Source organism: Emydura macquarii, unplaced genomic scaffold, assembly GCF_026122565.2.
Source record: "Emydura macquarii macquarii isolate MOO-44397 ecotype Brisbane River unplaced genomic scaffold, CSIRO-AGI_Emac_v2 contig_1119, whole genome shotgun sequence".
Classification (NCBI taxonomy): Eukaryota; Metazoa; Chordata; order Testudines; family Chelidae; genus Emydura; species Emydura macquarii.
Window position 1 is genome coordinate 18,001,343 of NW_027131256.1, and position 18,460 is coordinate 18,019,802.

Here is an 18,460-nt window from a genome sequence, read left to right on the forward strand (position 1 = left end):
CCTTAGGTCAGTACTGTAAGCACTGTCATAGCCTTGTTCAGTCATGTGACTTGAGTGCTTAAAGGCCCTGCCGTGACAATTTCACTGTTGCCATATGCTGTAACCATCTTGACTGATCATATGTGATGGATGTGGTGGAGCATGCATGGATGGGTGCAACATGCTTTTCAGTTAGGATTTCTGAACAGAAGCCTGCATTTTTAAGTGATTTTCACGAATAGGATGGGGAACCAAAAAACCATCAGGTTTACAGAAACAGATACAAAGCACTTTGTAGTCATGTACTGGCAATAGGTACAATGGCACAGTAGCCCTGCTTAATTCCCAAAGCCATAAAGTTAGAAATCTACCTCTCAAAGTTCACTGATGTATAGTCTGTGATGTTAATTTATTTCAGTTACTCAAACTTAGCTTGACTAACTTCTATAGCGTTTTGACGTGACACCGTGGAATGAACAAAAACACTCACAACAAATTCAATAATTTGAACATAGATTGACAGTTCACTGCAACTCACTTCATTTCCTGGTCCACTGAAGCTAGAATTTGAGACTTTCAGGAAATGCTACAAGACCCAATAAGAGGTTTTCCACAATTTATTCTGGAATAGATGTTGGGGGCAAGGGAAAGAATGGGAATGTATTTTGTTTTATGACTGAGCAAGTATTTTTAAGGAATATTCTCCATAGGTTGTAAGTGTATTTATCTGCTGCAGATGACAGTTGGGGTTATGGAATAGTTTTGCTTTAAGGCTGAGAAGTCTTAGAGATTTTTAGTCATATTTGATTTAATGAATTTTTAATCTGACCACCTAGGTATTGCAAGATGCAATAAATCTGAGGCCAGATTCTGATACCCTTACACAGCTGAATCACATTTTGTCCCCCAGAAGTTCCATTGATGTCACTAGGATTGCTTGTGGAATATTGAACTGTTCAACATGAGCAAAGCCATGAAAATCTAGCCCAGATATGTATTCTGTAATAATAATAAAATTAAAATCCTCCTCCCCTCCTTTCTTGTATATTTAATCATGCCTCATTGAAATTTTAATGCTATTTTTATGGTGTGCCAAATCTAGTACTTAGTGTTGCACTATGACACCTTAGCTCACTGACTTCTTCCTTCAGAGAAACTCTTTCTCATGGAGATTGGCCCAGCTAATTTCTTCCAGATACTTAACAAACATTATAATGATCAGACCTGAAGACGAGCTCTGTGCAGCTTGAAAGCTTGTCTCTTTCACCAACAGAAGTTGGTCCAGTAAAACATATCACCTTACCCTCAGTGTCTCTTTCATATCCTGGGACCCACATGGCTACCTGCATACAACAATAATGACAATCCAATCATTTATAGCACAACCAGAAGATAGAAAATTAAAAGCACTAATGCTGAGAGGAAAAACATGCTGACGTCAAGCACAAGGACAAAGTACAGTGTATTGATCTGGATGAATAATAATATCAATTAACACAATTTGGTGATTTGGGTCTTTTTTTTTTGGTTCTGTGAAGCATTTGTGTATTAATGTCATCAGGTAATCCATTTGTATTTGAAAATATTTAACAATATAAGCAAAATATGACTTCAATGGATTACTTTCAAAGCATGTGGTGTTGGTATTTTAAGATATGAAATAGGTCCCCAAAAGTCACCAGTGGGCTGAGTATGTATATTTGGCTGAATCATAAAGACCAATTTCAATGTTTTTCAAGTACATGTATACTAATGGGCTCAAATATACTTTAATCAAACCAAATCACTAATATTTATTAAATAGTCATGATTTTACCTCCATCCTCTGTATTCATCTAGCTCTAATATACACAAAGTACATTAATTTCATAAGGGCTATCCTCTTCTAAAGTTTCAAAGATGTACCCATTGAAGTCAATTGGAGTTTTACTACTGACTTCAACAGGCTTGGATCAAGCCATCCAAATATTTTATACATATCAGGCCATTTTGAACAAAAGAGATAAATCTTTGATGAAAGATGCCCTTAAATCCCAGCTTTTAAAAAGATTGCAGCAAAGGAGAATGGAGAAAACAAAAAAAATCCTTATTACTAATATTTCTAATCTGTAATGGATGGCCTGTTTCACAGTGAAGGAAAGATGAGGCATTTTAAAATAAGCTGATCCATGCTACCTCTGATTAGTTACAATAGATCACACCAGTTTCTGACACTCTAGACAAGAACAACTGACTTGACTGGTAAATAGTGATTAAGGAAGTGAAGATCAAGATGCCCTTTAAATGCTAGATTTGGAGACCAGAAGGTGAGGGGAAAAAACCATCACAGAAGTAATGATGGGAAGATAGACTATAGCATTATTCTGGATCAAACACTCCTTTGGGGAACTGTTGATATAACCTTATCCCAAATCCACATCTGGGCTTGATTACTAACTCAGGTTGTAATTAGAGACAGACTTCTCCAGACACAGCAGGGGATAGTGCAGGCTGCAATATCCTTTAAGGCAAACTACGCTCACCTTGGTCCATGACCTAGCAGTTACCCCTCAGTTTTGCCCCTAATCCAGCCATGTAAGGGCAATTAGTGATGCCAGCTGGGTGTAATGGAGTTAGAATGACTTGCCCCAGCTGCAGAGGACTATTTAAACAGAGCTGAGGTGAGTTAAGAAGGATGAGCTAGGAGTGTAGTAGCAGGAAATGTGATTATGCCCTGGAAAGGGCCTGAAGTCAGCACACTGCAGCAATGGAAAATGATCCCTGTAGTAGCACTGAAAAGGGGGCAAGATCCAGTGACAGACTGCAGAGAAGGCAGGACTTTTCTATAGTGAGAAGCATTCAGGAAGCTGGGTAGGCTCCTGTGGAAGGGATTGCTGAGATAGGGTTTGTAAGTAAACACAGAAGGCTTCATTATCCCAAGTGGGCATAAGAATTATTCAGATATGGTTGGATTCTCCCTTGGACTGTTCAGTTACCCTGGAAGGGGGTGGATTTGTGACTTGGCTGAGCTATGGAAGACCCACTAAGAGCCAGATAGCCTTCAGGAGCCAAAAATACATTGTTCATGGACACAAGGGGGTGTTCCAAAGGTGAGTATGCTCCACTGCAGGGAGATTGTGTCAGGACTGATCAGAGAGATGTGACTTTTAGAGATGTAACATTTTATTTTCCTTTACCTGTAAGTAAAGTAAGCAGAGCCTACCCTCATCAGGCATTCAGATGCAATATGATATTACAGGCAAGACTGCATAGGTGTTTCATGCTGACTGAGCAAAAGACAAGAATTGTTCTAAGTGTTTTTGGAGTCTAATCCCCTACACCACATGGTCTCCATCACTTGGGGCATAGAGATGTCTTCTCCCATTAAGATGCACTGCAAAGGGCAGAATTAGGTGAAAATAGGGGAGAAAACTAAAAACTAAGGAGGAGATGTGAACTGTTAAAAGTGCAGGTGAGTGACTGTAATCTAAGATTAAGTTTTCAGACTCTCAGGAGCTGCTGTTAATATCAGGGCTGACTGTTTTGGAAGGACACTGGCTGAAAGTTTAATTTACATGAAAATCTTTCGTTATTCCCAAATCAGCTGTTTGGAAGAGTTATTAAAATCAAGAATGACAGTCACTTTTTTTCTGACCATAATCTAAACTGGTTAAATAAAATGCAGTGGATGGTTTAAATTAATTGTTGTCCACCAAATGCATTATTAATCCTGTGGAAAACAAAAGGGGTGAATTATTTTCATTTGTTTGAGAAATGCTTGCCTACTGAGAGAATTCAATATGTAGTGTAAGATGTCACGTTTACTAAAAAGAAAACTTTGTTTCCTAAAGTAAATAAACTGTGTCATTCAATTCCTTATTAATAGCGATTTTTAAATTCTAAGGGGATGATGATGTGCAACTCAATAAAGTTTGGGCAGGTTGGATATTCTGGGCTCCAATTATGCATACCCTAAAAGCAGTTTGCTAGCCTTTGTTGAGTTAGGGACCAGATAAGGTGGCTTATAATAACTCAAACTTCATCTCTTCTGGCAAGTAACTAGCCTATAACCATTTCAACATGGTTGGCAATGGCCCCAAAGTTGACTGTGTCCAAATGGCAACTAGTTTTACCACTTGCGGGCATTCTTACAGCTATAAAGGTCCTCATCCTGCAGACTGTTATGAACATTTTAAACAGTAAATGTGTGATGCGTCCTATTGAAGTCAATATACCACCTTGTTTGCTTGAAGTTAAGCACATGGATAAGTGTTTGGCCTTAGGCTAACCTCAAAAGAAGGACCAACACTGCTGTGTCATTGAGTTATCATGTCAGTAAAACTCTGAAATATGTACATATTAGCAAACAAAACTACTTGGCATGGCAGTTAATGTTGTGGTAGGATACATCCCATTCACTCAAAACCTTACATAATGGAAATTAAGAGGAACCACTTGTTTGTTACTTTTTACCTTCATATGCCTCCGACAAGGTCAATAATGCACTCCAATACTCCATAAATCTTTCACTTCCATCTCCAGATTCCATAAAAGCAATACATTCTTCAACTTCAAACTTCAGTCTAACGCAAAACCTTCACATTGACCTCACATCCTCTTATTCCAATTATACCACTAGATCAGCACATCCAACTGTCACACATTCCATTCATTTGAGATGTTGTTCTGCTTGAACACTGCTGTGGTCGGTTAGCTCCTGCTAAGGTAGTGTTAGAGTTCAGTTTTAACTGAGGCAGCTACTGTTGTACCATAATTCTCAACTTCACAACTTTTCTATGCATTTAATATGACAGCCAAACCTCAGAATATTGTCTTTTTGTATTTTTGTGTAATTAGATTTGGTCCAAAAGTTGGAAGTTTTGGGTCTTTTTGAAAATGTATTTATTTTGATTTTGATTTCAATCAGGTTTATTGTGAACATAGTTGAAAGTGTTCCTGTGCCTTGAATGTCTCAAGCTGCATGGGGAAAAATATCCATGTATTCACAGCTCTGGTTTTGCTGGAATGGTTCCTGGCTTCCTAGACAGGAACTCTTGTACAAACCCCCTGGTTTTTAGTCTGTTGAGTAATGGAATAAACTAGAAAATTGATCAGTTTTTTCTGGAAACTGTAGGGACAAGGAATCCATAGTCCATGGCAACCCAAAGGCAGAAGAAGAAATCAGCTGGACTGGTCCTTAAGGATTGTTCAAAATACACACCCACGTTAGGGGTAATACATTTTTCTATACCTGTAGAAAGAAAAGGGGAGACCTATTCATAGTTTAGAAACAGTGCTATTTTATGTGTTTTGATTAAGTGCTGTCACATTTTGGATGTTTTTGGCTAAATACTCCTCCATTAAGAAGTTGGAAGTGTGCTCTGCTCTTTCGTATGCTCTTTGTTTTTAAACTACTTATAAAAAGTCATTGGTGAGTTGGGTCGCATTATGACATCAGAGAAGATAAGAAACCCAGTCAGCATACAGTTCATCAGGTGATTTACATTCTGTAGGCCCATTGTTCAAAGTGCTGTAAAAGGCATTTAATAGAAATGTAGGGGTGAAAGGGACCTTGAAGTCAAGTCCAGCATCTTTGTGCTGTGATAGAACCAAGTAAACCTGACACATCTTTGTCCAACTTGTTGTTTTTAAAAGGTTCCAATGAGGGGGACTCCTTGACCTCCCTTGGAAGCCTATTCTAGAGTTTAACTACACTTCATCTTTTCCTTATAGCTAACCTAAATCTCCCTCATTGTAGATTAAGATAATTGTTCTCCATGCCCCCTGAAGATAGAAGACAATTGATCAACGTCCTCTTTATTAATGTACCAGAAGACTTATCAGGTCCCTCCCTCATTGTCTTTTCTGAAGACTAAACATAGGTTAAAAAAAACTGGGTTTCTTCATAGGTCAGGTTTTATAAACCTTTTATTATTTTTGTTGCTCTCCTTTGGACTCCTTTCAATTTGTCCACGTCCTTCCTAAATTGTGATGCCCAGAATTGTACACAATACTCCTACTCTACTCAGCATTGGTGAGGCCTCAGCTGAACAATTACTTCCTGTGTCTTTTATATATAACACTCCTGTTAATACAACACAAAATGATATTAGCCTTTTTTGCAGCTGCATCAGACGGTTGAGTCATATTCAGGTGGTGGTACACTGTAACCCCCAGATCCTTTTCAGCAGTACTACCACCTAGATAGTTATTTCCCATTTTCTAACTGTACATTTGATTTTTTTTTTCTTTCTACATGGAGTACTTTGTACTTGTCTGTCTGGATTTTCTCATGGTTTAAAAATGTGTTTTTTTTCACAGCTATGATCCCACAATCAATGAAATAAACCTTCCCACAACTCCATGGATTGATTGAAAAAAGACTTCTTAGGATGCCATTGACTCTATGCTACATAGAAAGCGGTACGCATATGCACATGCATGAAACTTGTGTATTTCTAAATCAGATATGCTGCCCATGGCTTTTACAACCTGTCACTTAAAGGCAATTTGTTGATATTCTTCATGTTCAGCTTTATATAACAGATCTTTTAGTCTGATGCCCATTTTGCTTATCTTAGCATTTCATTTCAAATAGATCTATCAAATATGATAGATCTATTTCACATCTAGAAGCCTTAGGGAAGTGTCTCATCATGCCTCATAGCTCATCTCACTAATCTGTAGTATTCATCTTTGGTCTGATTTTGCTGAAACCACGAAAGCTTTCATTGACTAAACTAGCCAGTTTATATAGGGTGGACAGCATGGGACAAGGGAAAAGTCTATTTCATGAAAAATAAATCACATGTGACGATAATGGCTTTTATAGGGATCTTATGATAAAGACAAATTGACTAAATTTAACGGGGAAAAAAATCAAATATTGAGGTGAACAATCAGTAGCATGAAAAAGATACTAGAGCCTGGGTACTGGTAGCTGGGTCTAACAAACCAAGAAAAGAAGCGGCATATCTCCCTCCACTTTTGTGTTTTATTCCCCTCCCATTTCCCCCTTTAGACCCACTGCATAAGCGGAGCAAGGTCTCTCAATCATTTGTACCTTTCAATAGCCACACCTGGTAACTTAGTGCTAATATTTACAATTCTAAGTTATGCTCAGATATTACCATAATGATCAGGAAGCAAATATCTAGATAATTTTTTTTTATATGAGAAATCAGTGTGAGGTGTCAGCATTGTAGATTCATAACTGAGGATATTAAAAGGAAGCTCTTGTATGTATGTTTGCTTTTTTTGGCCTTGAATCCATCCTGGATAGTCTATTGTGGGTTCTATTTTTTTTTTTCTATCATATCTACCACAGCAGCATGAATCCTGTGTGGGGCTCCAGGCCTTGCAAACTGTGTCACATTCATTAACTAGCATTTTCCTATCGTGTCTGCTGTCCACAAATACTTTCTCAAGTGGAGACTAGTCATCCAAAAGTAACCCGGGTTGTCAGTGAACCACATTTCTGTTTAATTCCCAAAGCCTGTGGACAGTTCAGTGTTCAGTTTGCTTTCATCTACCTGACACACACATTCAGAATGTTCTCTTTTGAGTTGACAATAACAGTCTGGGGAAAAAGTTCACCTTAGAAACCATCAAGGAGTGTCATACTCACCACTTCCAGTTGCTGTGAAGAAAAACCCCTCACAAACTGGACTATAAAGAACCTTCTGCAGCGTGTTGTTTCCTTTTAGGGTTTCAGATCACTCTCTCACCATCAGACCCATCATGCCAAGATACCATGATGATGGACCTCTAGTAAATAGTTTATATCTTATATTTATACTTTTCAGTTTCTATTGCACTATGTACTCCTTCAAAATAAGGGTTCAGTTGTGTTTGCACATTCATGAGAATCATGAGTAAGTGGAATTACACTGATGTAAGACTAATGGGAGCAGGAATAGAATCCAGACACAGATCATAATGGACCAGAAGTAATTCCATTACAAAAAGAAGACACTTGTACCAGGTCACTGATCATTTCCGTGTTTCCGTTGATGTAAAATCTTAACTTTTTTGTTCCTATGAAGTAGGGTAGATGGTACTCATCCATTTCCTGGGCCTGGACTTTCAAGAAACTAGGAGATGACATGAAATCCAAACCAACTCTATTCCGCAGGTTTGGCTCATTTTAGAACTAGGAATTAAGCAGCCCTGAGCTAGGAACCCTTTCTGTCCCAGATCCAAAATCTTTCTGTTGGGGCAGAGCATGCTTTTTTTTTTTCCCTTTTATGCCATCCAGGCTTCAAATTGCTGGCAAGATCTATTTCCAGGTTAGATTATTGACCCTACATTGGACTAGGCCAGGAAGGGTATACATCTACTTCACCACAGGTCCTCTCATCATGGACCACTGAGTGGGGGGGGGAAATCTTTGGGAGACCTCAACTATGAGCAGTATTTATTATATTTCAACCAGCCTCCTGTCTTATATGTGTACTAAGGAAACAATTTACTGGAAGTCTAAGTTTCTTGAGTTAGGCAGTCAGGCCAGGGAGGAGGTCTCCACTTTCAAGAAACTATAAACTGAATGTCATCCATTCTATTTATGGGGTTTTAGCCAAGAGAATTTCAATAAATATATTTATCAGGTAGGTGATCACAAAACCGCCTTACATTAATGTCAATGCAAGGTGCTACTGTCAAGTGGTGTGCTTATGCGTAGTTGTATGTTGCACATTGACCATGGGATGATGAGTATCTTATTGGTGACACATCAATGTAAGGAAAGTGACCCCTTTTTCCATACTCTGCCACTAGAATATTGCCATCATTTTAAAACAGACATAAAAAAAACTATATGATCCTGTGATAGGAACAAACTGCCTACTGGTTTCTGTTCTAAAATTACCATCTTTACCATTCATTGAGGGGGGGAAGCAGTGTTACTAGGAAGCTGAAAATTTTTACATTTATGCACAGAAGGTTGATATTCAAGATAAAAGAATCCCTGTATTACTCTCAGGCTACTCTTCGATTAAAACTATGGTAATTTTGAAACAAAACTGGAAGTTGCAGTGCACTAGCTTCCCTCTGGCAGAGACTGATAACCACATCCATCTGAAGTGTTTGGATTACCATACTATGAAAAATCTCCATCTATCTCCCCTCTTCCTCAGTCCCTTTTTCAAAAAGAAACTAGATCCTTCTCACTTCATCTACGGACACAGCAGAATGCCAGATCCTTCACTCTAAATGTGCTCAAATCTCTTTTCCTTATATATGAACCTGGCCTATTTACTCTGTAGTGTTTCCACATGGAAGTGTAGTTTTCTGTCTTCCAAAGCTTTTTCAGGCTGATTCATTCAAGACTTTAGCTTCCCAGTCCCAGATATGTCCCAGAATTCATTACTACTCCCACTTTTGACCCTGAAGATGCCCTCACACTCTCTGCAAGATTTGAAGATTGCCTGCTCAGCAGAGAGTGGCTGCTTTTAAAAAATTGCAAAATAGGTTTTGTTTTTTTAAGTAAGGGAAGTGCTTGTGGAGGGGCTGTACTCCAAATTTCAAGCAAAAGCTCAAGTTTAATTCAAAATCTGAACTTTGGTTTGGAGCAGCTATGTTTCTCAACTGGTTCACTCCTCCTTAGTGTAAGGAGCCTGTGAAATATACTTAGTCAATTTTAGAGCAAAAATTGGATCTTTAAATTGTTATAATTGTGATTATGTAGATTCTGAGAGCTGTGTACATTTTAGAGCTGATTGTTTGTTTTTTAAATCCATGCAACAGCTCACACATAGTTAAGTATAAGGGTTTTGCAGGATAAGGTCCTTAATCTGAAAGTATGAGGTAGGAGAAAGCAGCTGTGAATTTATAAGTAATTTTTAACAAAGAGGAAGAATCCAAGTATAACAATGTTGGTAGAACAGAAACTGAAGGTAGTAGTATACTTTCAGGGAGTTCAGGAAGGGAGAGAAAATATCTAGACCCTACTCTGCTTAGAATAGCAGAGGACTCCCTCCCTGTGGGGGAGTGGGAAAGTCCAAGCCCAATTGGTAGGGTTTCAGCTATCAGCCCCAGAGCAGTGGGGCTCTGGCTGTCTCCTTTTATCTCCTTGTCCCAGGTGTGTTTGGCCCTTCTGCACAAGCCCAGCCACCTGGGGCTGAAAGCCAGAACTCCTTTTTTTAATTAAAAAAAAAAAAAAAGAAACAGCGCACAGCTACTACCTTCCTTGACACATTCCCGTGCCTCATTGTTTGAGGACTGTTCACTTAGGATATGTCTACACTGCAATGTAAATGAAAATCCATATTTTGCCACTGTTGTCTGTCTAGAGCAAGATGTTTAACTCCATCTTAAGTTATCTCCATGATGGAAGCAACCTTTTCAATCATCCTGGGATAGATCATTCCTTATCCTCCACATCTTTTTTTTTTTCCCCCTCCAGGTGGAATTCAATCCATGATGTATCATGTACTTCCATGATAGGGTGGCTTGATAAAACCACTCTAGTAGTCTCTCTGAGTGACCTCTTTGGTGGAAAAGGTGAAGGAAGCTGAGAGAGGCTAAACCTGAGAGGTTTAGACTGGAGAAACAACCCATGATTTGAAGATGCTGAGCAGGTGGGGGCTGCACTAATATAAAGCCAGGAAGCTAGCAACATGCTACCCCAGAAAGGGAGACCACATAGTGACCTGGACAGACAGCAGAGCCACAAAGAGGAAGCTGCAGTTCCTGGAATGAGAGGAGCTGCAGAGTGAGAGGACAATGATGGAGAGACACACCCCGCCACCTCCTGGGAGATGTTATACGTTAGAGTCTCCCTTCGAGGACAACAGATGAGTTATATCAGCAACTTTTTGTGACTAAGTTTATTTGTGAGTACAGTTGTGCGAAATAAGGCCAATCCTTGGTCCTCAGATGTAACCACAGGTACTGCAGGAAAAAGCTGCAGTTGATGGAATGGTGTTGGGATGGCCTTTCCTTTCTCTCCCTTATATTCGCTTGTTGGAGATCAAAGTTTTTGATGGCTAAGTGACAGTGCTGCCTCCAACTGGCCCTGTTGAGGGCTAAGTCCTCCCAGCTGTTGATATCGACGTTACAGGCCTTAAGGTTTTGTTTCAAGGTGTCCTTGTATCTCAAATGTGGCCTTCTCTGTGATCTTTGTTCATTTTTCAACTGGCTTTAAAACACAGCTTTAGGAATTCTGGTGTCCTCCATCCTCCTGACATGTCCAGCCCACCGAAACTGGGCTTTCAGCACTGTGCCTTCTGTATTTGAGAACTGGCACCTTTCAAGGACTTCTGTGTTGCGGCTTCTATCATGCTATTGAATTGTACAGATAGATCTCAGGGAGTGCTGGTGGAACTGCTCAAGTTGCTTGAAGTGTCCACAATTCGCATCTGTACAGTAGTCTGACCCCCTCACTCATTCCACAGACCATCAGGAAGTCTCCCAAAGGAGGAGCTTGCCTTAGCAATGTGCTGAATGATCTCAGCATCAACGCTGGCTGTGTTGGGGAGTAGGCTTCTGAGACAGCAGAACTGATCAACTGATTTAAGCTGGGTGCCTTGGATAGCAGCAGCAGGCTCAACATAATCCTTAGCTGGGGATGGCTGGTACATGCCCTGAGCATGATGAAAAACCAGAGGGCAAGTCCAAAGCGCCTGGCTGTCTGCACAAACCAGTCGGTGATAAATTGGATGTGTTCTAGTGTGTGAGCTACCCGTGCGCAATCATGTCCCTAATCACTAGTTCCACTGCTTTACTGTGGGCCTGCAGACATCTCAGATTGAACAGCTCTCTGTCTGTATGAGACTGGATGTTGACACCACGGGCCATATTACGGAGAGCATACAGGAGCATCATGGAGAAAACAGAAAAGATTGTTGGTGCTAATATACAACCTTGCCATGTATGTCATGTAGAGGTGAGCTAATCCACTGAAAAGCCAGGAAGAGTGCCACCTGCAGTGAGTAGAGCACCTCATGACATGGTAGTGAAAACTCAGATTTGGCCAAGTTATAAGCACTTTAAAATAGCAGTTTGCATATGTTCAATAGAGACCAACATCTCAGATAAAATGTGATGGCTCAGCCTCACTGACTGCTCCATCCTTTTTACAATTGCTTGTGCTGACCCAGACTGTTTATGCACCTAGCTTGTCGGTCCCCAGTCTGTAGCTGTGCATGGGATTCTTCTGTCCTAAGTGCAGGACTCTGCACTTGTCCTTGTTGAACCTCATCAGATTTCTTTTGGCCTAATCCTCCAGTTTGTTTAGGTCCTTCTGTATCCTATCCCTACCTTGCTGGGTATCTACCACTCCCTCTAGCTTCGTGTCATCTGCAAACTTGCTGAGGGTGCAATCTACCCCATCCTCCAGATCATTAATGAAGATGTTGAACAAAACCGGCCCCAGGACCGACCCCTGGGGCACTTCGCTTGTGACCGGCTGCCAGCTAGACATGGAGCCATTGGTCACTATTCATTGAGCCCTATGCTCTAGCCAGTTCTCTATCCCTTTTATAGTCCATTCATCCAACCTATACGTCTTTAACTTGCTGAGAAGAATACTGTGGGAGACTGTTTCAAAAGCTTTGCTACAGTCAAGGTATATCACGACCACCGTTTTCCCCACATCCACAGAACCCGTCGCCTCTTCATAGAAAGCAATCAGGTTGGTCAGACATGGCTTTCCCTTGGTGAATCCATGTTGACTGTTCCCAATCACCTTTCTCTCTTCCAAGTGCCTTAAAATGGATTCCTTGAGGAAGTCCAGAAGTCAACGCTGGTAAACCACCCACTCAAGTGGGATAGTGTTGAGTCAATAGGAATGCAGTTCCCGTCGGTGTAGTGCAGTGAAGACGCCGCGCATAAGGGAAGCACAGCAGTTGATGGGAGTTATGCAAGCTTCTCTGTGTATTTTGCGTAACTCCTGTTGACTGCCGTCGAATCCCCAGGTAAGTATAGACAAGGGCTTAGACATCCTAGCATCCTGGGCTTGTAGGGCTGTAATTATGTTTACAAATGCATGGGAAACATCCTGCTTTAACATTCGGTAATACCTTGGAGCATTGTTCTTCAGAACTTATGTATGTTCGTTTGGGAACATCCTGCGGCCCTTTCGCTATAACATGTAAGTGTCTAATGCTCATGCATTTGTGTAAATCAAGGAACACTCATTGCCAATAATAAATGTCAGTAGAACCCATATTGATGGTTAATGCTACCCTGGTATGTTTTCTTTCTAAGATTGTAGAATATAGTAATTGGTGGGTACGTGATCCCAGTTAGTGAATTTGAGAATGTTCTGTTAGAAGTAAAAAGTTAGTTTGTGTGATTGAGGCGTGAATGCAGTTTGTTTGTAGAAAACAAGGAGATGAAGAGGTGGCAATCCTAAATCTCCTGGCAGCAGGAGAGAGGGAAGATGCTTTGTTTAAAAACACTTTTACAACACAGACGGACAGATTGGAAAAGGCTTCAGGAAGGGCATTTGAGACTGGCAGGAGGTGGAGAGTGGGATTGGGTGTGAGGAGGGGAGACCAGGTAAATGGGATTGAGGTGTGTCAGAATCTCCAAGGTACAAGTTGGAATTGTGGGACCACTTTGCCTCCTTAACTTTCGAGCCTGGGCTATTATCACTCAGCCCCCAGCATACAGAGATACATCTAAATTGCATGAATGTTCTCTAGGCCACTCATGAACTAGACAGAGGAAACACCAGCAGATCCCTCCCAGCCTTGCATCCCCAGATATGTAACATCTTACACTGCTCAAGACCTTCTCTTGAACAATGCAAGCTCATTAATTAGTTTGCCACTTTATCAAAGGATAGTGGACATGCACCAACCTTTGTAATCTGAGCAGATTCAGAAAACACTTCAGAGAAACTCATTTAAGATAAAACATTAAAATAAGTTTATTAATTAGAAAAAGATAGATCAAGTTGCTATAAGTGGTAGACAATTAGGACAAAAGTGGTTTCAAAAGAAATAAAAGTAAAATCACTGTCTACATTCTAAACTTTATCAGACTAAGCAATATTTTAATCCCACATCTTTTCTCACCCCACTGTTGCAGGTAGGGGATAGTCCTTAATACAAAGGCTGAATATCCTTCTCTATTCAAACCAGTCTCCTTAGTTCAAAGTATGTCTTCTCAGCATTTTTGTTGCCTTCAGCATAGGTTGGAGAGGAGAGAAGTAGACTCATGATGCCACTGTCCCTTATTTTATACTCTCAGTTCATGTCCCAGGAAAGATATTGGCCAAGTATGTCCTAGTGGAGGTTGCTGAGACACGGAGTTGAGCAGTCCCCATTGTATGGTGATTGTGCAACTGTCTCTCTTGCAAAACTGTAAATCTCTTGTGTATAATTCCTCTGCTGGTCAATGGTTCATGATGGTCACTGGAGAGCTACCAGCAGTGTCTCCGAAACTCACAGCATACTTTAAAAAACCCTATAGCAAAATCTCAAACTTCATACATGATAATGATGAACATGTTTTGACAGAACAATGAGTTTCAGCAGATCATTACCTTTCATACGGTATCTTACAAGGCCTGCTTTGTATGAAATATCACACCTATATTGCAGTGATAAATATGGGGGTTACGGAGTGCTGTTTTGAGGTACAGTGCATCACGGGGTGGCGGGGAGTAGGAAATATGTGATCTCAAGTCATGAGTCTGAAGGGGGAAAATAGGACTGGCTGGGTATGAACAAGAGGATGGCAAGCCTGAGGAGTAAAAAGTGGGATGGGGTAAGTAAGGAGAATGGCACTTAGAGAAGGAGCCAGGGACAGGACGGAGACAGGAACACATTGGAGGAGATGAAGTAGAAGGTTTCAAGCTTGGGCAGAAGAGTCTGCGCTCACTAAAGCACACTCGCCTCCAAAGCCTGGAGTGGAACCCAGATTCCTAAGTTTCACCATTTCAGATATCTGTGAAACCCACTGGCAAAAGTGGTCCACTTACACTTGCTGTCAGTTATTCAATTAGCTCAAGTGGCAGAAGTTTAGGTGGTGGATCTAAATGTCCCAACCATGCTGATGACTCATATGGGTGTCAATGTCATGCCACATGATGGAATTAGTTTGTTTGGTTAAAAAAAACAACTTAAAAGTTACACACACACAACATAAAAGTATGTTAAAAACATTAATTAAAGTTAGGAAGTGTCAGAATTTAGGTTACCTATGCACCTATAATTTGGCCTCTTTGTGCAAATGTGTTATGATACCATCTAATTACATGATGTACTATATTTTCCAGAGGATCCCTGTGCCATTGAGTGCACAGGACAGAAATACTCTGGGGATTAATTAGGTTTGTATAGTGAAGGACACTGCCTCATTTGTTGGAACCTTAATTCTGGCATTTGGTAACTTTTGAGTGATTGACTTAGCAACTTCAATATTCTTTTAACATAGCTTTAGTTTGTAATATACTATTTTACTATTCATGAAATTCAACTGATGCTTAAAAGGACATGCTGTATATGTCCACACTCTCTACTGAGTTAAGGAGCTAAAGCCAATGGTGGGGAAAAAATAAATATTTACACATGCAAATCAGAGTTCACAATACTTTGTTGTTTTCCAAATACTCTTTTACAATGAGCATAGCTAAAAGAGTCATTTGTAGATGAGTTGTGCACAAAATATAGCCAAAACCATAGTTAATTTTTTTGTCATCAATATGATACTGAGTGGGGATTAGTGCATTGAGAGAGAACCTTAGACACACACATTTTCCCCCCAAAAAACCTTAAACACCTTACTATTTTATGTTCATTAAGCAGCTCCGGGCTAGTGCAAGTGTATCAGCATTTATTAGCATAGTCCTTTGTGAGTAACTGATGAAGTGGCATGCATCCCAAAGGATGACACAACCAAGGTCTCATTAGTTCAAGCAAAAACTGAACTGAAAAATGACTCCTCTTGTTGCTAAGTAAGCCTTGTAATTAAATTTTCCCAGGGACTGTGTAGTGCCCACATTAAAGTAATAAGCCTACTGATGATGAAATTGCAATTTAGGATATATTAATACAAGTGTCTTGTTTGTGTCTAGGAATAAAGTAGTCCATATTTGAACTAGTTGCAACAAGATGAAGCTGCAGGTGGTTTCAATGGTAATTAAAACAAGCAGTCAAAATTCATCCCTCGATATCAGTGGGTGTAACACCAAGCATGAACTTGTTGCACTAAGCACTATTTTCCTGCCTCTGTGCATGCTGCTGGTGAACCTGAACCCAAAGATTCAAAGCAGAAGGGTGCACAAAATGATTTGGCAGCCTGTTGACATATGAAGGCCTCAGCATTTATCACAGCTATGCTAAAGAACTCTCTCAAAGCGCTGAAAAAAGTAATGCGAAGAGCTTATATAGAAATACTAACAAATAAGAGCACAAGTGTGTGTCAAGTGGAAATATGTTTATACAGCTATACGTGCTCTTAAGGTTTTCTTTAATTTCATAGATGTTTGTAGGTAAAATATGATTGACTAAGCAAGTTGAACAACAAGTTATAAATAGTTCTGAAAATCACAAGAAAGGGATAAGTAGATAAAACCTTATAAAAAGTAAAAAAGTAAAGGCAGACATGATGGACTATAACCCTTGTTAAAATCGGTCAAAACTGTTGTAAATTTTTGTACACTGGAAATTTGGGGTGTACTGGGGCATAATGAAAATGTACTCTACCAGAAGATAGTTCACCCACCATTATATCTCTAACTGCAAAAATTATAATATGGGATAAACAAGAGAGAAGTTTTCATAAGCCCTTAGGGTCATAATCCACCTTGGACCAGTGAAGGTGGGCAGGCCTGGTACCCCAGCATTTGTAAATTAGTCTTTTCTGTTTGTGCTGTTTGATCTCAGACACCTAGTGTATAGTTAACAAACCAAACCTGCGCTTGACCAGCTGATTTCCCAATCAATGAATAATCAAAAGAACCCATTAGTTACACCCCTTTATTTCTAGATCTATACAGTGCTCAGTAGTACTTTTAGAAATTTTACATGATTACCTCCATTCTTCCAGAGAACTTTAAGGTTTGATCATAAATGGAGTTTGCTCACTGAACATACTTGGTGTATGGAAATTTTATTCCCTTGAGAGGTTTGTTTAATTTATTCAGAGGCCAAAAAAAAAAAGGCTTATTTTTTAGAGAAGGAAATAAGATTGTTGAATTGGAAATAAAATAATTGTGGGTAGAAAAAAATCTTTACAGGGATTACGATATTTTAGTGTATAGAACTAAGGGAGAACTCTGTGATTGCATGACAGATGTAATATAAAATAACTGCATACAATATAACTGCATTTAAAGAACTTTAAGGTTAAAAGTCAAGCACTCTGAAGTCAGGAAATGCCAGAATTAAGGCAAACTGCACAACCTTATCTCAGCCCCCTCATAGGCAGTATGTGATCATGTAATTAGACTGTCATAATGCATATGTAAAAGACAGCCAAATTAAGACTGCATTGACAACTTTAGTTTAGGAATTTCCTAATATGAGTGCTTGACTTAGGTAAGATTGCAATCTTTTAAAATAGTTCATGGATGTAATTTCTTAGGTTTAAAAAAATCTCAGAAAAACACGGAATCATATTTACCCCCACATGCCTCATCAGCAGAACTGGAACCTTTAGCTCCACAAACACTGGCCTCTACCACTTGAGTTGATGGAGTAACTGATAGGAGTAACAGGCTGTTAGCCTTTCTGGGCCAACCACTAGAGGAAGATGAGATGCACACTATCCCAGTTACTATCCCAGCTACTAGAAAAAGGCAGACAATGGAGCTGAAGACCATAGTAGGGGAGGTTCCAAGAGAGCTATTGTAATAAGTCGATGGAGTGGTTAATTTAGTTTAATTCTGAATAAATTGGAAGCTGACTCATCTTCAGGAAAATCTCCTTCCTACGCACTTCTCATACACCTCAAAGCTATAGACTGATGGTTGAATTCTTAGTTCAAAACAAAAAATGGCTGCAAATCTATTCAGATGTTTCCAGGTTTAGTTAGGCCCAATTAAAAAAAAAAAAGCTTGGATGCTGAAAATACTAAAACAGAAAATGGAAGAATTAACGTGTTTCCCAAACAATGCTCCATACAAATCAAGATGTACTTCATCCTCATAAATAATGTCCTATATATCAAGAGAGAACAATGTTCCGTAGGCTAATATTTGATATATATTACAACAAGCCCATTCTCCTCCTCCAGTTAGTTTCACAATTCCACTCTATAGGCTATGCAATGCTTAAAATGACTGTTGAGACAGAGAAATAAACCTTTTCTAGAGAATAAGGATAATTTCTCCTAAATCTCCAGGTGTCCTGTATTGCCAATATTTTCAGACTTAAGTGCCTGAAGTCAGGCACCTAAATTAAATATTTAGATGCCTAAATAAGAGTCCTGATTTTAAGAGTTTCCAAGAACTGAGAATTCTCACAGTGACAGGCGCTGGTCTTTCTATTTACACCTTTTATATGACAGATGGATCTGAGACATGAGGTTCAGATTTGCTTTCAGGTTTCTT

General features: G+C 39.6%; 1 long non-coding RNA gene across 1 annotated transcript; it reads left to right on the top strand.

Moving 5' to 3' along the window:
* Positions 1 to 2,669: 2,669 nt before the first annotated feature.
* On the top strand, positions 2,670 to 7,851 carry LOC137151913 (uncharacterized). The gene is made up of 3 exons (XR_010919405.1): positions 2,670 to 3,068; positions 5,093 to 5,190; positions 6,280 to 7,851. It is a non-coding gene; the product is annotated as an uncharacterized lncRNA (long non-coding RNA).
* The last annotated feature ends 10,609 nt before the right edge of the window (positions 7,852 to 18,460 follow it).